The sequence below is a fragment of the Castor canadensis genome, chromosome 1 (genome assembly GCF_047511655.1).
Source record: "Castor canadensis chromosome 1, mCasCan1.hap1v2, whole genome shotgun sequence".
NCBI classification, from domain to species: domain Eukaryota; kingdom Metazoa; phylum Chordata; class Mammalia; order Rodentia; family Castoridae; genus Castor; species Castor canadensis.
The window spans coordinates 107,411,845-107,438,444 of NC_133386.1; positions in this window are offsets into that span (position 1 = coordinate 107,411,845).

The following is a 26,600-nucleotide window of genomic DNA, read 5'->3' on the forward strand; positions in this document are numbered from 1 at the left end:
GTGATGTTGCTGATCCAGGAAAACACTGAGAGGTAGGCAGTACTCCTTTAAACAGCAAACTGAATTCACCATACTAATCATGTTGCTGGACCCTCTTGTTTCTAACATGAGGTATTCTCTTACAAATCTGCAGTTTTTCTCCCATTCACTTGTATGCGGTGATTTTGCACAAAGTTTATGTTCCTCACCCATGAAAAGGCTGATGGTTAGGCAGCATTCCTTTCAAAAACTAACACAGTTTACCATGTTTGGCAAGGTGCAAGACACTCTTGCTTGCAAAGTTAATCCTTCTCTTACAAGTGCTACAGTGCTTCTCCCATTCACTTTAATGGGGTGATTCAGCACAAAGGTGATGTTGCTTATGCAGGAAAACAGTGAGAAGCAGGCAGAATTCCTGTAAAGAGCAAAATGAATTCACAATACTAACCATGATTCTAGACCCTCTGTTTTCTAACATTAAAGATTCTCTTACAAACATGCAGTTTTTCTCCCATTCACTTGTAAGCTCTTGTTATGCACAGCGATGATTTTCCTCACCCATGGAAACACTGAGAGGGAGAGCGTATTGCCTTAAACAACACACACAAATCTCAAACTTAAACATGCTGCTTCTAACATTAATTGTTTTCCTAGAAAATCTACAGTTTTTCTCCATTCACTTGAAACAGGCTGTTTTGCACAAAGTTGATATGCTTCACCTTTGAAAACGCTGACATTCAGGAAAGGTTCTTTTCAAAGGCTACTCGGTTCACCATGCATAACAAGGTGAAAGGCCCTCTTGCTTGTAACACTAATGCTTCTGTTACAGAGCTGCAGTGATTCTTCCCTTCACTTGAATGGGGTGATTCAGCAAGAAAGGTGATGTTGCTCATCCAGGAAAACACTGAGAGGTAGGCAGTACTCCTTTAAAGAGCAAACTCAATTCACCATACTACCCATGTTGCTAGACCCTCTTGTTTGTAACATGAAGCATTCTCTTACAAATCTGCAGTTTTTCTCCCTTTCACTTGTATGCGGTGATTTTTGCACAAAGTTTATGTTCCTCACACATGAAAACGCTGAAGTTTAGGCAGCATTCCTATCAAAAACTAACACAGTTCACCATGCTTAGCAAGGAGCAAGACCCTCTTGCTTGTAAAATTAATCCTATCTTACAAGATCTACAGTGCTTGTCCAATTCACTTGAATGGGGTGATTCAGCACAAAGGTGATGTTGCTTATCCAGGAAAACAGTGAGAAGTAGGCAGAATTCCTTTAAAGAGCAAAATGCATTCACAATACTACCCATGTTGCTAGACCCTCTGTTTTCTAACATTAAAGATTCTGTTACAAACCTGCAGTTTTTCTAACATTTACTTGTATGCGGTGATTTTGCTCAAGGTTTATGTTCCTCACAGAAGAAAACGCTGAAAGTTGGGCCGCGTTCCTTTCATACACTAACACAGTTCACCATGCTTAACAAGGTGCAAGACCCTCTTGCTCTTACAAGAGCTGCAGTGCTTCTCCCTTTCACTTGAATGGGGAGATTCAGCAGAAAGGTGATGTTGCTGATCCAGGAAAACACTGAGAGGTAGGCAGTACTCCTTTAAACAGCAAACTGAATTCACCATACTAATCATGTTGCTGGACCCTCTTGTTTCTAACATGAGGTATTCTCCTACAAATCTGCAGTTTTTCTCCCATTCACTTGTATGCGGTGATTTTGCACAAAGTTTATGTTCCTCACCCATGAAAAGGCTGATGGTTAGGCAGCATTCCTTTCAAAAACTAACACAGTTTACCATGTTTGGCAAGGTGCAAGACACTCTTGCTTGCAAAGTTAATCCTTCTCTTACAAGTGCTACAGTGCTTCTCCCATTCACTTTAATGGGGTGATTCAGCACAAAGGTGATGTTGCTTATGCAGGAAAACAGTGAGAAGCAGGCAGAATTCCTGTAAAGAGCAAAATGAATTCACAATACTAACCATGATTCTAGACCCTCTGTTTTCTAACATTAAAGATTCTCTTACAAACATGCAGTTTTTCTCCCATTCACTTGTAAGCTCTTGTTATGCACAGCGATGATTTTCCTCACCCATGGAAACACTGAGAGGGAGAGCGTATTGCCTTAAACAACACACACAAATCTCAAACTTAAACATGCTGCTTCTAACATTAATTGTTTTCCTAGAAAATCTACAGTTTTTCTCCATTCACTTGAAACAGGCTGTTTTGCAGAAAGTTGATATGCTTCACCTTTGAAAACGCTGACATTCAGGAAAGGTTCTTTTCAAAGGCTACTCGGTTCACCATGCATAACAAGGTGAAAGGCCCTCTTGCTTGTAACACTAATGCTTCTGTTACAGAGCTGCAGTGATTCTTCCCTTCACTTGAATGGAGTGATTCAGCAAGAAAGGTGATGTTGCTCATCAAGGAAAACACTGAGAGGTAGGCAGTACTCCTTTAAAGAGCAAACTCAATTCACCATACTACCCATGTTGCTAGACCCTCTTGTTTGTAACATGAAGCATTCTCTTACAAATCTGCAGTTTTTCTCCCTTTCACTTGTATGCGGTGATTTTTGCACAAAGTTTATGTTCCTCACACATGAAAACGCTGAAGTTTAGGCAGCATTCCTATCAAAAACTAACACAGTTCACCATGCTTAGCAAGGAGCAAGACCCTCTTGCTTGTAAAATTAATCCTATCTTACAAGATCTACAGTGCTTGTCCAATTCACTTGAATGGGGTGATTCAGCACAAAGGTGATGTTGCTTATCCAGGAAAACAGTGAGAAGTAGGCAGAATTCCTTTAAAGAGCAAAATGCATTCACAATACTAACCATGTTGCTAGACCCTCTGTTTTCTAACATTAAAGATTCTCTTACAAACCTGCAGTTTTTCTCCCTTTCACTTGTATGCGGTGATTTTTGCACAAAGTTTATGTTCCTCACAGAAGAAAACGCTGAAAGTTGGGCCGCGTTCCTTTCAAACACTAACACAGTTCACCATGCTTAACAAGGTGCAAGACCCTCTTGCTCTTATAAGAGCTGCAGTGCTTCTCCCTTTCACTTGAATGGGGAGATTCAGCAGAAAGGTGATGTTGCTGATCGAGGAAAACACTGAGAGGTAGGCAGTACTCCTTTAAACAGCAAAGTGAATTCACCATACTAATCATGTTGTTGGACCCTCTTGTTTGTAACATGAGGTATTCTCTTACAAATCTGCAGTTTTTCTCCCATTCACTTGTAGGCGGTGATTTTGCACAAAGTTTATGTTACTAACCCATGAAAAGGCTGAAGGTTAGGCAGCATTCCTTTCAAAAACTAGCACAGTTTACCATGTTTGGCAAGGTGCAAGACACTCTTGCTTGCAAAGTTAATCCTTCTCTTACAAGTGCTACAGTGCTTCTCCCATTCATTTGAATGGGGTGATTAATCACAAAGGTGAAGTTGCTTATGCAGAAAAACAGTGAGAAGTAGGCAGAATTCCTTTAAAGAGCAAAATGAATTCACAATACTAACCATGTTTCTAGACCTCTGTTTTCTAACATTAAAGATTCTCTTAGAAACATGCAGTTTTTCTCCCATTCACTTGTATGCTCTTGTTATGCACAGCGATGATGTTCCTCACCCATGGAAACACTGAGAGGGAGAGCGTATTGCCTTAAACAACACACACAATTCTCAAACTTAAACATGCTGCTAAATCATCTTGCTTCTAACATTATTTGTTTTCTTAGAAAAGCTACAGTTTTTCTCCATTCACTTGAAAGAGGCTGTTTTGCACAAAGTTGATATGCTTCACCTTTGAAAACGCTGATAGTCAGGAAGGGTTCTTTTCAAATGCGAACTCGGTTCACCATGCATAACAAGGTGAAAGGCCCTCTTGCTTGTAACACTAATGCTTCTCTTACAGAGCTGCAGTGATTCTCCCCTTCACTTGAATGGGGTCATTCAGCAAGAAAGGTGATGTTGCTCATCCAGGAAAACACTGAGCGTTATGCAGTACTCCTTGAAAGAGCAAACTGAATTCACAATATTAACCAAGTTGCTAGACTCTCTTGTTTCTAACATTAAGGATTCTCTTACAAAAGCTGCAGTTTTTCTCCCATTTACTTTTATGCGGAGATTTTCAACAAAGTTTATGTTCCTCTCCCATGAAAACACTGAACGTTAGGCAGCGTTCCTCTTCAAAACGAACTAAGATCACCATGCTTAACAAGGTGCAAGACCCTCTTGCTTGTAACATTAATGCTTCTCTTATAAGAGCTGCAGTGGTTCTTCAATACACTTGAATGGGGAGATTCAGCAGAAAGGTGATGTTGCTCATCCAGGAAAACACTGAGATGTAGGCAGTACTCCTTTAAACAGCAAACTCAATTCACCACACTACCCATGTTGCTAGACCCTCTTGTTTGTAACATGAAGCATTCTCTTACAAATCTGCAGTTTTTCTCCCTTTCACTTGTATGCGGTGATTTTTGCACAAAGTTTATATTCCTCACACATGAAAACGCTGAAGGTTAGGCAGCATTCCTATCAAAAACTAACACAGTTCACCATGTTTAGGAAGGTGCAAGACCCTCTTGCTTGTAAAATTAATCCTATCTTACAAGATCTACAGTGCTTCTCCAATTCACTTGAATGGGGTGATTCAGCACAAAGGTGATGTTGCTTATGCAGGAAAACAGTGAGAAGTAGGCAGAATTCCTTTGAAGAGCAAAATGAATTCACAATACTAACCATGTTTCTAGACCCTCTGTTTTCTAACATTAAAGATTCTCTTACAAACCTGCAGTTTTTCTAACATTTACTTGTATGCGGTGATTTTGCTCAAGGTTTATGTTCCTCACAGAAGAAAACGCTGAAAGTTGGGCCGCGTTCCTTTCATACACTGACACAGTTCACCATGCTTAACAAGGTGCAAGACCCTCTTGCTTGTACCATTAATTCTTCTCTTATAAGAGCTGCAGTGGTTCTCCCATTCACTTGAATGGGGAGATTCAGCAGAAAGGTGATGTTGCTGATCCAGGAAAACACTGAGAGGTAGGCAGTACTCCTTTAAAGAGCAAACTCAATTCACCATACTACCCATGTTGCTAGACCCTCTTGTTTGTAACATGAAGCATTCTCTTACAAATCTGCAGTTTTTCTCCCTTTCACTTGTATGCGGTGATTTTTGCACAAAGTTTATGTTCCTCACCCATGAAAAGGCTGAAGGTTAGGCAGCATTCCTTTCAAAAACTAACACAGTTTACCATGTTTGGCAAGGTGCAAGACACTCTTGCTTGCAAAGTTAATCCTTCTCTTACAAGTGCTACAGTGCTTCTCCCATTCACTTGAATGGGGTGATTCATCACAAAGGTGATGTTGTTTATGCAGGAAAACAGTGAGAAGTAGGCAGAATTCCTTTAAAGAGCAAAATGAATTCACAGTACTAACCATGTTTCTAGACCCTCTGTTTTCTAACATTAAAGATTCTCTTACAAACATGCAGTTTTTCTCCCATTCACTTGTATGCTCTTGTTATGCACAGCGATGATGTTCCTCACCCATGGAAACACTGAGAGGGAGAGCGTGAAAGGAATATGAGGTCTCAGCGGGCCCCAACCCCCTTGTTGGAGAAACCAGTACCAAACATCTCATGTAGATAAGATAAGCAATGCGGCTGGGCTCAGTTAGGGCATATAGAATGTGAGGAATGCAAGATGTGAGATACGAGCAAGATGTGAGGTACGAGCAAGATGTGAAGTACGTGCAGGATGTGTTCTGCCTGCTTGTCTAATGTTGATAACAAAAATATGCACGCCACTGCAGTCTATATAAGATTTCCCCCTAAGAGCCTCAGGGTCTTGCTTTCTTAACCGGTCCTGCGTGTCCGTGTGGGAGCTCGACCCTGGCTAGCCAGTCCAATAAACTCTGCTTTGTTGATTGCATTCACGCCTGGCTCTCTGTCTCTCGGGGGAATAGGATTCCGGGTCCTAACATTTGGAGGTCCCACCGAGATTTCATTTTCTCGAGAGACAGAACCTGCCTGCGAGAAAACAGGGGCGATCCCAAGTCCTAGGCGTTGGGAGGGGATCCCAGACCCTCATTTGGAGGAACTTGAGTGTTCCATTTGGGCCGCGTCGGGGATTCGGCCAATCCCCAGGGAGATTCATTCTGGGAATCTTGCAAGGAGGACCACAGGGTCCTATTGGGAGAGGCTTTCCTCTCATTTGGGCTCGAGCATTTTAGGAACCCTGGCGCCAGGTGAAGAACTAATTGAGCTAGTCGACCGACCACCCGTCAAGTGGACGCCTTTCGGCCTGATATCCCAGTTCGACGGTGAGGAGGTTGAATGGGGTGCGCACCAGTGTGAGAGAAGGACCGGTCCGAGCGAGTGCTGGAGAGTGTTGTGTGTGTGTGGAATTATTGTTGCCTTTATCCTTTTTGTTCTATCTCTCTTGGTGTTTGAGTCTCCTTCCACAATGGGACAGGGACAAACAACCCCAAAGTCTCTGATCCTTTCTCACTTTCCAGAAGTTAAAGAAAGGGCCTTAAATGCGGGTCTGGTCATCAAGAAAGGTAAGTTCGACACCTTTTGTTCTGCAGAGTGGCCCACCTTTGGAGTCGGGTGGCCCATTCAAGGTTCCCTCTCCCTAGACCTGATCACTAAGGTTAAAGCAGTCATTTTTCAGCCAGACAATCGAGGCCATCCAGACCAAGTTCCTTACATTTTGGTTTGGGAGGATCTGGTGAGGAACCCTCCCCCTTGGTTAACAGTTTTTCTGACCCACCCCTCCAGTTCGGCCCCCGGGGATAAAACCCCAGTCACGCCCGCCTTGGTCATAAAGGAGGAGGAAAAACTTCCTCTTCCCACCTTGACCGGTCCTCAAATTAGGGCATCTCCTTCACCATCTCCGGTCTTACCAGAGAGTTCCCCCCTTTACCCATCCCTCGCAGGGGCAGAGGAAGATCGGCCGCCTCCATACGTGACTCCCCCTGGCCAAGCCAGTGCCCCGGAGGAGGAAATTTCCTCATCCTCCTCAACAGGACTGGCAGCAGGAGGAGGAATGGGTCGAAGACTTCGCCCCCGAGGGATCCGGGAAAGGGAGGGGGAAGACGGGCCCCCCTCATCAACACAGGGGGAGGAAACTGTCCCTACACTTCCAGTCCGGATGGTGGGCCAAGGGGGACCGGGAGGAGGGCAACAGTTTCAGTACTGGCCCTTCTCCTCCAGTGATCTATATAACTGGAGGACGCAGAACCCGCCCTTTTCTGAAGACCCCAAGTGTCTCATAGATCTCCTGGAGTCCATCATGCATACACACCGCCCCACTTGGGATGACTGTCATCAGCTGCTCAATACTCTTTTTACGACGGAGGAACGAGAGCGCATCCTCAACGAAGCGAGGAAGAACGTCTTGGGGGATAATGGGAGACCCACAACTCTCCAACCGGCCATAGACGAGGCTTTTCCCCTACGCCGCCCTGATTGGGATTTCGGGACCGCAGAAGGTAGGGAGCGTCTTCGGATCTACCGCCAGACTCTTATGGCCGGTCTCCGAGCGGCCGCTAGAAGGCCCACCAATTTTGCAAAAGTAAAAGCAGTCATTCAAGGGGAAAACGAAAGCCCAGCCGGTTTCTTAGAGCGCCTCCATGAGGCATACCGTCAGTACACCCCGATTGACCCTGAGGCGGACCTCCACCGGTCTGCTCTGGTACTCTCATTCATTAATCAGGCAGCCCCAGACATTAGGAGAAAACTCAATAAACAGGAAAACTTAGGGGAGATGACTATAAGGGAAATGCTACAGGTAGCAGAAAAGGTCTTTACCGCTAGGGAAACTCCAGAAGAAAGGGAGGAAAGACAGAGAAAGGAAGACAGGGAAGCCCAGGAGAAATTGAGAAAGGAGGACCGGGAGTTCCAGGCTAAGGAAAACCGAAAGCAACAGAGAGAAATGGCTCGTATTTTCCTAGCGGGTGTCCGGGACCAACCCAGAGGAGGGGGCCACGCCAGGACCCCGGATAAGGAACACTGTTTTTACTGTAAGGAAACGGGGCATTGGAAGAGAGAATGTCCTAAGTTAAAGGGAAGAAGAGGGTTTGGAAGGAGACCGGGGGAAAACAGGGAAAGGGAACGAGCAGTAGAGCAGGCCAGAGTCCTTCTAGCCGGAGAAGAGGACTGAAGGAGACGGGGCTCAGACCCCCTCCCCGAGTCCTGGGTAACAATGCATGTGGAAGGGAAGCCGATGGGGTTCATGGTGGATACCGGCGCCCAATATTCGGTTTTAAACAAGGCACATGGACCTTTGAACAAGGCACGAACAAGTGTTGTTCAGGGGGCCACCGGTACGCAGTTATGTACACGGACTACCAAAAGAAAGGTGAACTTAGGAAAACACCAGGTCACACACTCCTTCTTGGTCGTCCCTGAGAGCCCCGCTCCCCTGCTCGGACGGGACCTACTCACCAAAATAGGGGCCCATATCCATTTTGAACCAGATGGAATAATTGTGACTGATCGAGAAGGGAGCCCGATTCATGTCTTGTCCCTATCATTGGCTGACGAGCATCGTCTGTTTGAGAGTCAACAGGAACCAGGAGGGGACATGACTCATTGGGTAAAAAGATTTCCCACGGCCTGGGCGGAGACTGCGGGAACCGGCCTCGCCAAACACCTCCCGCCCGTAGTTATACAATTGAAGGCTTCTGCTCTCCCCATTCGGGTGAAACAGTATCCTATGCCTGAGGAGGCCCGAAGAGGCATAGCCCCTCATATCCACAGGCTAATAAAGGAAGGAGTACTGCGACCTTGTCAGTCTGCCTGGAATACTCCTCTGCTCCCCGTCCGAAAGCCGGGAAGCGGGGACTATAGGCCTGTGCAAGACCTTCAGCATTCCATTGTCAGAAATTAGTCAGCCGCTATTTGCTTTCGAATGGCAAGAAGATGGGGGCCAATCCGGACAGCTCACTTGGACCAGACTGCCGCAAGGATTTAAAAACTCTCCCACCCTGTTTAATGAGGCCCTGAGCCAGGACCTGGAACCTTTTCGTCGGAGCCACCCACGAGTCACTCTATTACAGTATGTTGATGACTTACTGTTAGCGGCAGAAACCCGAGAGGAGTGCATCAAGGCTACTGAACACCTGCTAACGGAATTAGGTGAGCTGGGGTATCGGGCAAGTGCCAAGAAAACTCACATCTGTAAAAGGTCAGTGACATATTTGGGTTATCGGATTGCAGATGGGGCAAGGTGGCTGACTGATGCCATGAAACAGACTATTCTGGCTATCCCATCCCCGACATCCACTAGGGGGGGTGAGAGAATTCCTGGGCTCCGCGGGGTTCTGTAGACTCTGGATTCCAGGATTTGCGGAAATAGCCAGACCCCTATATGAGGCCACCAAAGAAGCTCCAGATTGGAGTTGGGGAGAGAGAGAACAACAGGCCTTTGATCAGCTAAAAGACGCTCTTTTGAAGGCCCCTGCCTTAGCCTTGCCAGATCCTACAAGACCATTCACTCTGTTTGTAGATGAGAAAAAGGGCGTAGCCAAAGGAGTCTTGACCCAACAGCTAGGTCCCTGGAAGAGACCAGTGGCATACTTTTCCAAGAAATTAGACGCAGTAGCGGCAGGATGGCCCCCCTGCCTCCGCATCATAGCGGCCATTGCCGTGCTGGTGAGAGAAGCCGATAAACTAACCTTTGGACAGGCCCTCTGGGTAACGGCCCCTCACCCGGTGGAGGGAATCCTTAAACAACCCCCTGGGAAATGGATGACGAATGCCAGGCTCACCCATTACCAGGGGCTCTTGTTGGATTCCCCTCGGATCACATTCACAGATCCCGTAATCCTGAACCCTGCCACCTTGTTGCCTAACCCGGAACTGCAGACACCTGTCCATAACTGCAAAGAATTCCTCTCCGAAGTTACACAGGTACGGGCTGACCTAAAGGATACCCCCCTGTCCGGCTGCAAATTAAACTGGTACACGGATGGAAGCAGTTTTTTCCAAGATGGAGCCCGAAGGGCAGGGGCAGCTGTAGTCGACCAAGAAGGAAATACGGTATGGAGCAGCGCCCTCCCACCCGGAACATCAGCCCAAAAAGCGGAATTAATTGCCTTGGCAGAGGCCCTGGAGAGGGCAAAAGGAAAGCGAGTCAATATCTACACCGATAGCCGCTATGCTTTCGGTACCATCCATGTCCACGGGGCCATCTATCGCGAAAGAGGATTCCGCACAGCAGAAGGAAAACATCTAAAGAACCTAGCCGAAGTCCAGCGTCTATTAATGGCAGTGGAAAAACCGAAGGCAGTGGCAGTGATGTATGTCCCAGGCCACCAGTCTGCCAAGACGCCGGAAGCTGTCGGTAACAACAGAGCAGATCAAGAAGCAAAGAGAGTAGCAATGGTGAGTCCTCCCATGGAGACAGGGCAACCTTCCACGGTTGCGGCGATAGACGTGCCGGTCCCAGAGCTCCCTCCGCTACCCCCCCCGACCAGAATACTCCACAGAGGATTTCACTTGGATGAGAGCCCACTCCCCCTTTAGAGAAGGGGAAGACGGATGGAAAAGCGACTTGGAGGGCAAGTTAGTTCTGCCTGAAAAACTCGGACGATTCCTGTTGGCTAACTTACATAAGTCCACCCATTTGGGGCGGAGAAAATTACTAGACTTGTTGACATCTGCGCAGCTCCGATTTCCGAACCAGACCATAGCAGTCCGCCAAATTGTGGAAGATTGTGCCAGCTGCACAATCATGAAACCAGGACGAAGGGAGGGGCACCATACAGGTACTCGGGAACGGGGGAGGGCTCCGGGAAGAAGTTGGGAAGTGGATTTTACTGAGGTAAAACCGGGAAAGTTTGGGTACAAATATTTGCTGGTATTCATAGATACCTTTTCAGGCTGGGTGGAGGCTTTTCCTACAAAGAAGGAGACGAGTCAGGTAGTGGCAAAGGCTTTGCTAGAGGAAATCATACCCAGATATGGGGTGCCCGAGGCAATTGGGTCAGATAACGGTCCGGCTTTTGTTAGTAAGGTCCTGCAGGGACTAGCCCAGACTATGGGGGCCAATTGGAAGCTACATTGTGAATATAACCCCCAGAGCTCAGGGCAAGTAGAAAGGATGAATAGGACACTAAAGGAGACTTTAGCCAAATTGGCCCTGGAGACTGGCGGTGATTGGGTGACGCTCCTTCCCTTGGCCATCTTCCGAGTCCGGAACTCCCCCTATGTCCATGGGCTAACTCCCTTTGAGATCCTGTATGGGGCTCCACCCCCCATCATTCAGAGGACCTTAAGCCCAGAACTAGGTGATCTGGCCCCAAATTACCTGACCATGTTGCAGGCTTTAGCTAAAGTGCAACAACGGATTTGGCCCTTAATTCAAGCATACCACGCTGTTAAGAGGGACCCGGCTCCGGAACATGGCATAGTCCCGGGTGACATGGTATGGGTTAAAAGGCATCAGTCCAAAACCCTAGAGCCTAGATGGAAAGGACCTTATGTTGTACTGTTTACTACCCCTACCGCCCTCAAGGTTGATGGCATCGGACCTTGGATCCACCACTCCCACGTGCGTCGAGCCAATCATCAAAAACAAGAAGGGGTCAAGGAGTGGACTGTACGGCGGCACCCAGACAACCCATTAAAGCTAAAGCTTTTGTGGCCCCGGGAACATGCAGAGCCTTCAGGAGCAGCCACGGATGGGGTGGCTGATCGCTCTGATCTTGCTCAATGCCCAGAGCGGGAGCCTCGCAGAAACCAACCCTCACCAGCCCTATAAGCAAACCTGGATACTCACCGATGGGGAGACTCATACCACCCTCAACGAGACTACTCGCACTGCCCCCATAGGAACTTGGTGGCCGGAGCTTCAGTTCTGCTTCAGGGACATCAATCCTGCCTACAAGTCTACTGCCCCGGAGTCAGCCCGACGTTATGGGTTTTATGCCTGCCCCGGCCACAAAAAGAACCAGGAATGTGGGGGGATACAATACTCCTTCTGTAGGTCATGGGCATGTGTCACATCCAATGATAGTGAATGGAAATGGGGGATATCAAAATCAGACCTAGTCAAATTTGCCTTTGTAAATGGGATATTAAGGGGGCACAGAATTCCAATACCCACCCATAAATGCCAGCCCACGGATCTAGATAGAATCAAGGTCACTTTCACTGAAACTGGCAAGAAGGACACCCCTGGGTGGATACAAGGTAAGGTATGGGGACTTGTATTTTATAAATATGGTGGACATGCTGGCTCGACCATAGTGGTCAGATTAAAAATTGAGCCCATAGGGCCACCGTCCACAGCAGTAGGCCCCAATAAGGTACTTAGGCCGCCCAATGTAAAGCCATCTCCCCAACCTTCCACAACTCACCACCTTCCCTCAACCATAGCTCGGGCTAATGTTACAACTCCAAGACCATCAGAAACCAGCCCTCCCCTGGTGAGGCCCAGTCTCATGACCGCATCTAAAGACCCCCTCTGGGAGCTAGTGGTTGCTGCCTTCCTGACGTTAAACCACACCAACCCTAACATGACCAACTCCTGTTGGTTATGTTATGATGTGAGGCCCCCATTCTATGAGGCAATAGGGCTAAACACCACTCACGATACCTCATCTGAGGAAAACCCTACTCAATGTTCCTGGGGAGACCGTAAGAGAGGTCTGACCATACAGCAGGTAAACGGCCAAGGAACCTGCTTAGGAAAAGTGCCAAAGAACAGACGGGACTTATGTACTGTTATTAACGCCAGTTCTACCTGGGGAAATGCTATTAAATGGGTAATTCCAAAGGACAATGGGTGGTGGCTATGCTCGCGGTCCGGACTCACCCCATGCCTATCAACTAAGGTGTTTAACAGCTCTAAAGAATTCTGTGTTATAGTGGTTGTGCTGCCCCGCATCCTCTATCATTCGGAGGAAAGTCTATATTCATACTGGAATATAGGAACAGGTGAGAGAAAGAAGAGAGAGCCTATTTCTACACTAACCATTGCTACCCTACTTAGCCTAGGGGTGGCTGGGGCAGGGACCGGCATAGCCTCCCTGGCTACTCAACATAAAGGGATGTCTTCGCTGCGCGCAGCCATAGACGAAGATATAGAGAGAATAGAAACCTCCATTAGCCACCTAGAAAAATCCCTCACTTCTCTGTCTGAGGTAGTACTTCAAAACCGACGAGGTCTGGACTTGTTGTTCCTCCAAAAAGGGGGACTATGCGTTGCTCTAGGGGAAGAATGTTGTTTTTACGCTGACCATACCGGAGTTGTTCGTGACTCCATGTCTAAACTCCGAAAGAGCCTGGAACAAAGAAAACGAGAAAAAGAGGCAGGGGAAAGCTGGTTCGAGTCTTGGTTTAACCAGTCCCCATGGTTGGCTACCCTTTTATCTGCACTGGCAGGGCCAATAATAATCATCCTACTGCTTGTTACCATAGGACCCTGGATTCTAAACCGACTTATGACTTTTGTCAAAAGTCGAATTAATACTATCCAACTTCTGGTCCTCCGCCAACAATATCAGGCTCTTCATCCTCTTGAGGATGATTCCTCAATTTAGGCCATAAGAAAGGGGGGAATGAAAGGAATAGGAGGTCTCAGCGGGCCCCAACCCCCTTGTTGGAGAAACCAGTACCAAACATCCCATGTAGATAAGATAAGCAATGCGGCAGGGCTCAGTTAGGACATATAGAATGTGAGGAATGCAAGATGTGAGATACGAGCAAGATGTGAGGTACGAGCAAGATGTGAAGTACGTGCAGGATGTGCTCTCCCTGCTTGTCTAATGTTGATAACAAAAATATGCACGCCACTGCAGTCTATATAAGATTTCCCCCTAAGAGGCTCAGGGTCTTGCTTTCCTAACCGGTCCTGCGTGTCCGTGTGGGAGCTCGACCCTGGCTAGCCAGTCCAATAAACTCTGCTTTGTTGATTGCATTCACGCCTGGCTCTCTGTCTCTCAGGGGAATAGGATTCCGGGTCCTAACAAGCGTATTGCCTTAAACAACACACACAATTCTCAAACTTAAACAAGCTGCTTCTAACATTAATTGTTTTCCTAGAAAAGCTACAGTTTTTCTCCATTCACTTGAAACAGGCTGTTTTGCACAAAGTTGATATGCTTCACCTTTGAAAACGCTGACAGTCAGGAAAGGTTCTTTTCAAAGGCTAACTCGGTTCACCATGCATAACAAGGTGAAAGGCCCTCTTGCTTGTAACACTAATGCTTCTCTTACAGAGCTGCAGTGATTCTCCCCTTCACTTGAATGGGGTGATTCAGCAAGAAAGGTGAAGTTGCTCATCCAGGAAAACACTGAGAGGTAGGCAGTACTCCTTTAAAGAGCAAACTCAATTCACCGTACTACCCATGTTGCTAGACCCTCTTGTTTGAGAAGTAGGCAGAATTCCTTTAAAGAGCAAAATGCATTCACAATACTACCCATGTTGCTAGACCCTCTGTTTTCTAACATTAAAGATTCTCTTACAAACCTGCAGTTTTTCTAACATTTACTTGTATGCGGTGATTTTGCTCAAGGTTTATGTTCCTCACAGAAGAAAACGCTGAAAGTTGGGCCGCGTTCCTTTCATACACTAACACAGTTCACCATGCTTAACAAGGTGCAAGACCCTCTTGCTCTTACAAGAGCTGCAGTGCTTCTCCCTTTCACTTGAATGGGGAGATTCAGCAGAAAGGTGATGTTGCTGATCCAGGAAAACACTGAAAGGTAGGCAGTACTCCTTTAAAGAGCAAACTGAATTCACCATACTAATCATGTTGCTGGACCCTCTTGTTTCTAACATGAGGTATTCTCTTACAAATCTGCAGTTTTTCTCCCATTCACTTGTATGCGGTGATTTTGCACAGTTTATGTTCCTCACCCATGAAAAGGCTGATGGTTAGGCAGCATTCCTTTCAAAAACTAACACAGTTTACCATGTTTGGCAAGGTGCAAGACACTCTTGCTTGCAAAGTTAATCCTTCTCTTACAAGTGCTACAGTGCTTCTCCCATTCACTTTAATGGGGTGATTCAGCACAAAGGTGATGTTGCTTATGCAGGAAAACAGTGAGAAGCAGGCAGAATTCCTGTAAAGAGCAAAATGAATTCACAATACTAACCATGATTCTAGACCCTCTGTTTTCTAACATTAAAGATTCTCTTACAAACATGCAGTTTTTCTCCCATTCACTTGTAAGCTCTTGTTATGCACAGCGATGATTTTCCTCACCCATGGAAACACTGAGAGGGAGAGCGTATTGCCTTAAACAACACACACAAATCTCAAACTTAAACATGCTGCTTCTAACATTAATTGTTTTCCTAGAAAATCTACAGTTTTTCTCCATTCACTTGAAACAGGCTGTTTTGCACAAAGTTGATATGCTTCACCTTTGAAAACGCTGACATTCAGGAAAGGTTCTTTTCAAAGGCTACTCGGTTCACCATGCATAAGAAGGTGAAAGGCCCTCTTGCTTGTAACACTAATGCTTCTGTTACAGAGCTGCAGTGATTCTTCCCTTCACTTGAATGGGGTGATTCAGCAAGAAAGGTGATGTTGCTCATCCAGGAAAACACTGAGAGGTAGGCAGTACTCCTTTAAAGAGCAAACTCTATTCACCATACTACCCATGTTGCTAGACCCTCTTGTTTGTAACATGAAGCATTCTCTTACAAATCTGCAGTTTTTCTCCCTTTCACTTGTATGCGGTGATTTTTGCACAAAGTTTATGTTAGTCACAGAAGAAAACGCTGAAAGTTGGGCCGCGTTCCTTTCAAACACTAACACAGTTCACCATGCTTAACAAGGTGCAAGACCCTCTTGCTCTTATAAGAGCTGCAGTGCTTCTCCCTTTCACTTGAATGGGGAGATTCAGCAGAAAGGTGATGTTGCTGATCGAGGAAAACACTGAGAGGTAGGCAGTACTCCTTTAAACAGCAAACTGAATTCACCATACTAATCATGTTGTTGGACCCTCTTGTTTGTAACATGAGGTATTCTCATACAAATCTGCAGTTTTTCTCCCATTCACTTGTATGCGGTGATTTTGCACAAAGTTTATGTTACTCACCCATCAAAAGGCTGAAGGTTAGGCAGCATTCCTTTCAAAAACTAACACAGTTTACCATGTTTGGCAAGGTGCAAGACACTCTTGCTTGCAAAGTTAATCCTTCTCTTACAAGTGCTACAGTGCTTCTCCCATTCATTTGAATGGGGTGATTAATCACAAAGGTGAAGTTGCTTATGCAGGAAAACAGTGAGAAGTAGGCAGAATTCCTTTAAAGAGCAAAATGAATTCACAATACTAACCATGTTTCTAGACCTCTGTTTTCTAACATTAAAGATTCTCTTAGAAACATGCAGTTTTTCTCCCATTCACTTGTATGCTCTTGTTATGCACAGCGATGATGTTCCTCACCCATGGAAACACTGAGAGGGAGAGCGTATTGCCTTAAACAACACACACAATTCTCAAACTTAAACATGCTGCTAAATCATCTTGCTTCTAACATTAATTGTTTTCTTAGAAAAGCTACAGTTTTTCTCCATTCACTTGAAAGAGGCTGTTTTGCACAAAGTTGATATGCTTCACCTTTGAAAACGCTGACAGTCAGGAAGGGTTCTTTTCAAATGCGAACTAGATTCACCATGCATAACAAGGTGAAAGGCCCTCTTGCTTGTAACACTAATGCTTCTCTTACAGAGCTGCAGTGATTCTCCCCTTCACTTGAATGGGGTGATTCAGCAAGAAAGGTGATGTTGCTCATCCAGGAAAACACTGAGCGTTATGCAGTACTCCTTGAAAGAGCAAACTGAATTCACAATATTAACCAAGTTGCTAGACTCTCTTGTTTCTAACATTAAGGATTCTCTTACAAAAGCTGCAGTTTTTCTCCCATTTACTTTTATGCGGAGATTTTGCACAAAGTTTATGTTCCTCTCCCATGAAAACACTGAAACTTAGGCAGCGTTCCTCTTCAAAACGAACTAAGTTCACCATACTTAACAAGGTGCAAGACCCTCTTGCTTGTAACATTAATGCTTCTCTTATAAGAGCTGCAGTGGTTCTTCAATACACATGAAAGGGGAGATTCTGCAGAAAGGTGATGTTGCTCATCCAGGAAAACACTGAGAGGTAGGCAGTACTCCTTTAAAGAGCCAACTCAATTCACCACACTACCCATGTTGCTAGACCCTCTTGTTTGTAACATGAAGCATTCTCTTACAAATCTGCAGTTTTTCTCCCTTTCACTTGTATGCGGTGATTTTTGCACAAAGTTTATATTCCTCACACATGAAAACGCTGAAGGTTAGGCACCATTCCTATCAAAAACTAACACAGTTCACCATGTTTAGGAAGGTGCAAGACCCTCTTGCTTGTAAAATTAATCCTACCTTACAAGATCTACAGTGCTTCTCCAATTCACTTGAATGGGGTGATTCAGCACAAAGGTGATGTTGCTTATGCAGGAAAACAGTGAGAAGTAGGCAGAATTCCTTTAAAGAGCAAAATGAATTCACAATACTAACCATGTTTCTAGACCCTCTGTTTTCTAACATTAAAGATTCTCTTACAAACATACAGTTTTTCTCCCATTCACTTGGATGCTCTTGTTATGCACAGCGATGATGTTCCTCACCCATGGAAACACTGAGAGGGAGAGCGTATTGCCTTAAACAACACACACAATTCTCAAACTTAAACATGCTGCTTCTAACATTAATTGTTTTCCTAGAAAAGCTACAGATTTTCTCCATTCACTTGAAAGAGGCTGTTTTGCACAAAGTTGATATGCTTCACCTTTGAAAACGCTGACAGTCATGAAGGGTTCTTTTCAAAGGCTAACTCGGTTCACCATGCATAACAAGGTGAAAGGCCCTCTTGCTTGTAACACTAATGCTTCTCTTACAGAGCTGCAGTGATTCTCCCCTTCACTTGAATGGGGTGATTCAGCAAGAAAGGTGAAGTTGCTCATCCAGGAAAACACTGAGAGGTAGGCAGTACTCCTTTAAAGAGCAAACTCAATTCACCATACTACCCATGTTGCTAGAAGCTCTTGTTTGAGAAGTAGGCAGAATTACTTTAAAGAGCAAAATGCATTCACAATACTACCCATGTTGCTAGACCCTCTGTTTTCTAACATTAAAGATTCTCTTACAAACCTGCAGTTTTTCTAACATTTACTTGTATGCGGTGATTTTGCTCAAGGTTTGTGTTCCTCACAGAAGAAAACGCTGAAAGTTGGGCCGCGTTCCTTTCATACACTAACACAGTTCACCATGCTTAACAAGGTGCAAGACCCTCTTGCTCTTACAAGAGCTGCAGTGCTTCTCCCTTTCACTTGAATGGGGAGATTCAGCAAGAAAGGTGATGTTGCTCATCCAGGAAAACACTGAGCTTTATGCAGTACTCCTTGAAAGAGCAAACTGAATTCACAATATTAACCAAGTTGCTAGACCCTCTTGTTTCTAACATTAAGGATTCTCTTACAAAAGCTGCAGTTTTTCTCCAATTTACTTTTATGCGGAGGTTTTGCACAAAGTTTATGTTCCTCTCCGATGAAAACACTGAAAGTTAGGCAGCTTTCCTCTTCACAACTAACTCAGTTTTCCATGCTTAACAAGGTGCAAGACCCTCTTGCTTGTAACATTAATGCTTCTCTTATAAGAGCTGCAGTGGTTCTCCCATTCACTTGAATGGGGAGATTCAGCAGAAAGGTGATGTTGCTGATCCAGGAAAACACTGAGAGGTAGGCAGTACTCCTTTAAAGAGCCAACTCAATTCACCATACTACCCATGTTGCTAGACACTCTTGTTTGTAACATGAAGCATTCTCTTACATATCTGCAGTTTTTCTCCCTTTCACTTGTATGCGGTGATTTTTTTCACAAAGTTTATGTTCCTCACACATGAAAACGCTGAAGGTTAGGCAGCATTCCTTTCAAAAACTAACACAGTTTACCATGTTTGGCAAGGTGCAAGACACTCTTGCTTGCAAAGTTAATCCTTCTCTTTCAAGTGCTACAGTGCTTCTCCCATTCACTTGAATGGGGTGATTCAGCACAAAGGTGATGTTGCTTATGCAGGAAAACAGTGAGAAGTAGGCAGAATTCCTTTAAAGAACAAAATGAATTCACAATACTAACCATGTTTCTAGACCCTCTGTTTTCTAACATTAAAGATTCTCTTACAAACATGCAGTTTTTCTCCCATTCACTTGTATGCTCTTGTTATGCACAGCGATGATTTTCCTCACCCATGGAAACACTGAGAGGGAGAGCGTGAAAGGAATATGAGGTCTCAGCGGGCCCCAACCCCCTTGTTGGAGAAACCAGTACCAAACATCCCATGTAGATAAGATAAGCAATGCGGCTGGGCTCAGTTAGGGCATATAGAATGTGAGGAATGCAAGATGTGAGATACGAGCAAGATGTGAGATACGAGCAAGATGTGAAGTACGTGCAGGATGTGTTCTGCCTGCTTGTCTAATGTTGATAACAAAAATATGCACGCCACTGCAGTCTATATAAGATTTCCCCCTAAGAGCCTCAGGGTCTTGCTTTCTTAACCGGTCCTGCGTGTCCGTGTGGGAGCTCGACCCTGGCTAGCCAGTCCAATAAACTCTGCTTTGTTGATTGCATTCACGCCTGGCTCTCTGTCTCTCGGGGGAATAGGATTCCGGGTCCTAACATTTGGAGGTCCCACCGAGATTTCATTTTCTCGAGAGACAGAACCTGCCTGCGAGAAAGCAGGGGCGATCCCAAGTCCTAGGCGTTGGGAGGGGATCCCAGACCCTCATTTGGAGGAACTTGAGTGTTCCATTTGGGCCGCGGCGGGGATTCGGCCAATCCCCAGGGAGATTCATTCTGGGAATCTTGCAAGGAGGACCACAGGGTCCTATTGGGAGAGGCTTTCCTCTCATTTGGGCTCGAGCATTTTAGGAACCCTGGCGCCAGGTGAAGAACTAATTGAGCTAGTCGACCGACCACCCGTCAAGTGGACGCCTTTCGGCCTGATATCCCAGTTCGACGGTGAGGAGGTTGAATGGGGTGCGCACCAGTGTGAGAGAAGGACCGGTCCGAGCGAGTGCTGGAGAGTGTTGTGTGTGTGTGGAATTATTGTTGCCTTTATCCTTTTTGTTCTATCTCTCTTGGTGTTTGAGTCTCCTTCCACAATGGGACAGGGACAAACAACCCCAAAGTCTCTGATCCTTTCTCACTTTCCAGAAGTTAAAGAAAGGGCCTTAAATGCGGGTCTGGTCATCAAGAAAGGTAAGTTCGACACCTTTTGTTCTGCAGAGTGGCCCACCTTTGGAGTCGGGTGGCCCATTCAAGGTTCCCTCTCCCTAGACCTGATCACTAAGGTTAAAGCAGTCAATTTTCAGCCAGACAATCGAGGCCATCCAGACCAAGTTCCTTACATTTTGGTTTGGGAGGATCTGGTGAGGAACCCTCCCCCTTGGTTAACAGTTTTTCTGACCCACCCCTCCAGTTCGGCCCCCGGGGATAAAACCCCAGTCACGCCCGCCTTGGTCATAAAGGAGGAGGAAAAACTTCCTCTTCCCACCTTGACCGGTCCTCAAATTAGGGCATCTCCTTCACCATCTCCGGTCTTACCAGAGAGTTCCCCCCTTTACCCATCCCTCGCAGGGGCAGAGGAAGATCGGCCGCCTCCATACGTGACTCCCCCTGGCCAAGCCAGTGCCCCGGAGGAGGAAATTTCCTCATCCTCCTCAACAGGACTGGCAGCAGGAGGAGGAATGGGTCGAAGACTTCGCCCCCGAGGGATCCGGGAAAGGGAGGGGGAAGACGGGCCCCCCTCATCAACACAGGGGGAGGAAACTGTCCCTACACTTCCAGTCCGGATGGTGGGCCAAGGGGGACCGGGAGGAGGGCAACAGTTTCAGTACTGGCCCTTCTCCTCCAGTGATCTATATAACTGGAGGACGCAGAACCCGCCCTTTTCTGAAGACCCCAAGTGTCTCATAGATCTCCTGGAGTCCATCATGCATACACACCGCCCCACTTGGGATGACTGTCATCAGCTGCTCAATACTCTTTTTACGACGGAGGAACGAGAGCGCATCCTCAACGAAGCGAGGAAGAACGTCTTGGGGGATAATGGGAGACCCACAACTCTCCAACCGGCCATAGACGAGGCTTTTCCCCTACGCCGCCCTGATTGGGATTTCGGGACCGCAGAAGGTAGGGAGCGTCTTCGGATCTACCGCCAGACTCTTATGGCCGGTCTCCGAGCGGCCGCTAGAAGGCCCACCAATTTTGCAAAAGTAAAAGCAGTCATTCAAGGGGAAAACGAAAGCCCAGCCGGTTTCTTAGAGCGCCTCCATGAGGCATACCGTCAGTACACCCCGATTGACCCTGAGGCGGACCTCCACCGGTCTGCTCTGGTACTCTCATTCATTAATCAGGCAGCCCCAGACATTAGGAGAAAACTCAATAAACAGGAAAACTTAGGGGAGATGACTATAAGGGAAATGCTACAGGTAGCAGAAAAGGTCTTTACCGCTAGGGAAACTCCAGAAGAAAGGGAGGAAAGACAGAGAAAGGAAGACAGGGAAGCCCAGGAGAAATTGAGAAAGGAGGACCGGGAGTTCCAGGCTAAGGAAAACCGAAAGCAACAGAGAGAAATGGCTCGTATTTTCCTAGCGGGTGTCCGGGACCAACCCAGAGGAGGGGGCCACGCCAGGACCCCGGATAAGGAACACTGTTTTTACTGTAAGGAAACGGGGCATTGGAAGAGAGAATGTCCTAAGTTAAAGGGAAGAAGAGGGTTTGGAAGGAGACCGGGGGAAAACAGGGAAAGGGAACGAGCAGTAGAGCAGGCCAGAGTCCTTCTAGCCGGAGAAGAGGACTGAAGGAGACGGGGCTCAGACCCCCTCCCCGAGTCCTGGGTAACAATGCATGTGGAAGGGAAGCCGATGGGGTTCATGGTGGATACCGGCGCCCAATATTCGGTTTTAAACAAGGCACATGGACCTTTGAACAAGGCACGAACAAGTGTTGTTCAGGGGGCCACCGGTACGCAGTTATGTACACGGACTACCAAAAGAAAGGTGAACTTAGGAAAACACCAGGTCACACACTCCTTCTTGGTCGTCCCTGAGAGCCCCGCTCCCCTGCTCGGACGGGACCTACTCACCAAAATAGGGGCCCATATCCATTTTGAACCAGATGGAATAATTGTGACTGATCGAGAAGGGAGCCCGATTCATGTCTTGTCCCTATCATTGGCTGACGAGCATCGTCTGTTTGAGAGTCAACAGGAACCAGGAGGGGACATGACTCATTGGGTAAAAAGATTTCCCACAGCCTGGGCGGAGACTGCGGGAACCGGCCTCGCCAAACACCTCCCGCCCGTAGTTATACAATTGAAGGCTTCTGCTCTCCCCATTCGGGTGAAACAGTATCCTATGCCTGAGGAGGCCCGAAGAGGCATAGCCCCTCATATCCACAGGCTAATAAAGGAAGGAGTACTGCGACCTTGTCAGTCTGCCTGGAATACTCCTCTGCTCCCCGTCCGAAAGCCGGGAAGCGGGGACTATAGGCCTGTGGAAGACCTACGAAAGGTAAACGAGCAGACGGAGGACATTCATCCCACCGTTCCGAATCCCTATACCTTGCTCAGCCACCTACCCCCCTCGCAAGTATGGTATACAACCCTTGATTTGAAAGATGCTTTCTTCAGCATTCCATTGTCAGAAATTAGTCAGCCGCTATTTGCTTTCGAATGGCAAGAAGATGGGGGCCAATCCGGACAGCTCACTTGGACCAGACTGCCGCAAGGATTTAAAAACTCTCCCACCCTGTTTAATGAGGCCCTGAGCCAGGACCTGGAACCTTTTCGTCGGAGCCACCCACGAGTCACTCTATTACAGTATGTTGATGACTTACTGTTAGCGGCAGAAACCCGAGAGGAGTGCATCAAGGCTACTGAACACCTGCTAACGGAATTAGGCGAGCTGGGGTATCGGGCAAGTGCCAAGAAAACTCACATCTGTAAAAGGTCAGTGACATATTTGGGTTATCGGATTGCAGATGGGGCAAGGTGGCTGACTGATGCCATGAAACAGACTATTCTGGCTATCCCATCCCCGACATCCACTAGGGGGGTAAGAGAATTCCTGGGCTCCGCGGGGTTCTGTAGACTCTGGATTCCAGGATTTGCAGAAATAGCCAGACCCCTATATGAGGCCACCAAAGAAGCTCCAGATTGGAGTTGGGGAGAGAGAGAACAACAGGCTAAAAGACGCTCTTTTGCAGGCCCCTGCCTTAGCCTTGCCAGATCCTACAAGACCATTCACTCTGTTTGTAGATGAGAAAAAGGGCGTAGCCAAAGGAGTCTTGACCCAACAGCTAGGTCCCTGGAAGAGACCAGTGGCATACTTTTCCAAGAAATTAGACGCAGTAGCGGCAGGATGGCCCCCCTGCCTCCGCATCATAGCGGCCATTGCCGTGCTGGTGAGAGAAGCCGATAAACTAACCTTTGGACAGGCCCTCTGGGTAACGGCCCCTCACCCGGTGGAGGGAATCCTTAAACAACCCCCTGGGAAATGGATGACGAATGCCAGGCTCACCCATTACCAGGGGCTCTTGTTGGATTCCCCTCGGATCACATTCACAGATCCCGTAATCCTGAACCCTGCCACCTTGTTGCCTAACCCGGAACTGCAGACACCTGTCCATAACTGCAAAGAATTCCTCTCCGAAGTTACACAGGTACGGGCTGACCTAAAGGATACCCCCCTGTCCGGCTGCAAATTAAACTGGTACACGGATGGAAGCAGTTTTTTCCAAGATGGAGCCCGAAGGGCAGGGGCAGCTGTAGTCGACCAAGAAGGAAATACGGTATGGAGCAGCGCCCTCCCACCCGGAACATCAGCCCAAAAAGCGGAATTAATTGCCTTGGCAGAGGCCCTGGAGAGGGCAAAAGGAAAGCGAGTCAATATCTACACCGATAGCCGCTATGCTTTCGGTACCATCCATGTCCACGGGGCCATCTATCGCGAAAGAGGATTCCGCACAGCAGAAGGAAAACATCTAAAGAACCTAGCCGAAGTCCAGCGTCTATTAATGGCAGTGGAAAAACCGAAGGCAGTGGCAGTGATGTATGTCCCAGGCCACCAGTCTGCCAAGACGCCGGAAGCTGTCGGTAACAACAGAGCAGATCAAGAAGCAAAGAGAGTAGCAATGGTGAGTCCTCCCATGGAGACAGGGCAACCTTCCACGGTTGCGGCGATAGACGTGCCGGTCCCAGAGCTCCCTCCGCTACCCCCCCGACCAGAATACTCCACAGAGGATTTCACTTGGATGAGAGCCCACTCCCCCTTTAGAGAAGGGGAAGACGGATGGAAAAGCGACTTGGAGGGCAAGTTAGTTCTGCCTGAAAAACTCGGACGATTCCTGTTGGCTAACTTACATAAGTCCACCCATTTGGGGCGGAGAAAATTACTAGACTTGTTGACATCTGCGCAGCTCCGATTTCCGAACCAGACCATAGCAGTCCGCCAAATTGTGGAAGATTGTGCCAGCTGCACAATCATGAAACCAGGACGAAGGGAGGGGCACCATACAGGTACTCGGGAACGGGGGAGGGCTCCGGGAAGAAGTTGGGAAGTGGATTTTACTGAGGTAAAACCGGGAAAGTTTGGGTACAAATATTTGCTGGTATTCATAGATACCTTTTCAGGCTGGGTGGAGGCTTTTCCTACAAAGAAGGAGACGAGTCAGGTAGTGGCAAAGGCTTTGCTAGAGGAAATCATACCCAGATATGGGGTGCCCGAGGCAATTGGGTCAGATAACGGTCCGGCTTTTGTTAGTAAGGTCCTGCAGGGACTAGCCCAGACTATGGGGGCCAATTGGAAGCTACATTGTGAATATAACCCCCAGAGCTCAGGGCAAGTAGAAAGGATGAATAGGACACTAAAGGAGACTTTAGCCAAATTGGCCCTGGAGACTGGCGGTGATTGGGTGACGCTCCTTCCCTTGGCCATCTTCCGAGTCCGGAACTCCCCCTATGTCCATGGGCTAACTCCCTTTGAGATCCTGTATGGGGCTCCACCCCCCATCATTCAGAGGACCTTAAGCCCAGAACTAGGTGATCTGGCCCCAAATTACCTGACCATGTTGCAGGCTTTAGCTAAAGTGCAACAACGGATTTGGCCCTTAATTCAAGCATACCACGCTGTTAAGAGGGACCCGGCTCCGGAACATGGCATAGTCCCGGGTGACATGGTATGGGTTAAAAGGCATCAGTCCAAAACCCTAGAGCCTAGATGGAAAGGACCTTATGTTGTACTGTTTACTACCCCTACCGCCCTCAAGGTTGATGGCATCGGACCTTGGATCCACCACTCCCACGTGCGTCGAGCCAATCATCAAAAACAAGAAGGGGTCAAGGAGTGGACTGTACGGCGGCACCCAGACAACCCATTAAAGCTAAAGCTTTTGTGGCCCCGGGAACATGCAGAGCCTTCAGGAGCAGCCACGGATGGGGTGGCTGATCGCTCTGATCTTGCTCAATGCCCAGAGCGGGAGCCTCGCAGAAACCAACCCTCACCAGCCCTATAAGCAAACCTGGATACTCACCGATGGGGAGACTCATACCACCCTCAACGAGACTACTCGCACTGCCCCCATAGGAACTTGGTGGCCGGAGCTTCAGTTCTGCTTCAGGGACATCAATCCTGCCTACAAGTCTACTGCCCCGGAGTCAGCCCGACGTTATGGGTTTTATGCCTGCCCCGGCCACAAAAAGAACCAGGAATGTGGGGGGATACAATACTCCTTCTGTAGGTCATGGGCATGTGTCACATCCAATGATAGTGAATGGAAATGGGGGATATCAAAATCAGACCTAGTCAAATTTGCCTTTGTAAATGGGATATTAAGGGGGCACAGAATTCCAATACCCACCCATAAATGCCAGCCCACGGATCTAGATAGAATCAAGGTCACTTTCACTGAAACTGGCAAGAAGGACACCCCTGGGTGGATACAAGGTAAGGTATGGGGACTTGTATTTTATAAATATGGTGGACATGCTGGCTCGACCATAGTGGTCAGATTAAAAATTGAGCCCATAGGGCCACCGTCCACAGCAGTAGGCCCCAATAAGGTACTTAGGCCGCCCAATGTAAAGCCATCTCCCCAACCTTCCACAACTCACCACCTTCCCTCAACCATAGCTCGGGCTAATGTTACAACTCCAAGACCATCAGAAACCAGCCCTCCCCTGGTGAGGCCCAGTCTCATGACCGCATCTAAAGACCCCCTCTGGGAGCTAGTGGTTGCTGCCTTCCTGACGTTAAACCACACCAACCCTAACATGACCAACTCCTGTTGGTTATGTTATGATGTGAGGCCCCCATTCTATGAGGCAATAGGGCTAAACACCACTCACGATACCTCATCTGAGGAAAACCCTACTCAATGTTCCTGGGGAGACCGTAAGAGAGGTCTGACCATACAGCAGGTAAACGGCCAAGGAACCTGCTTAGGAAAAGTGCCAAAGAACAGACGGGACTTATGTACTGTTATTAACGCCAGTTCTACCTGGGGAAATGCTATTAAATGGGTAATTCCAAAGGACAATGGGTGGTGGC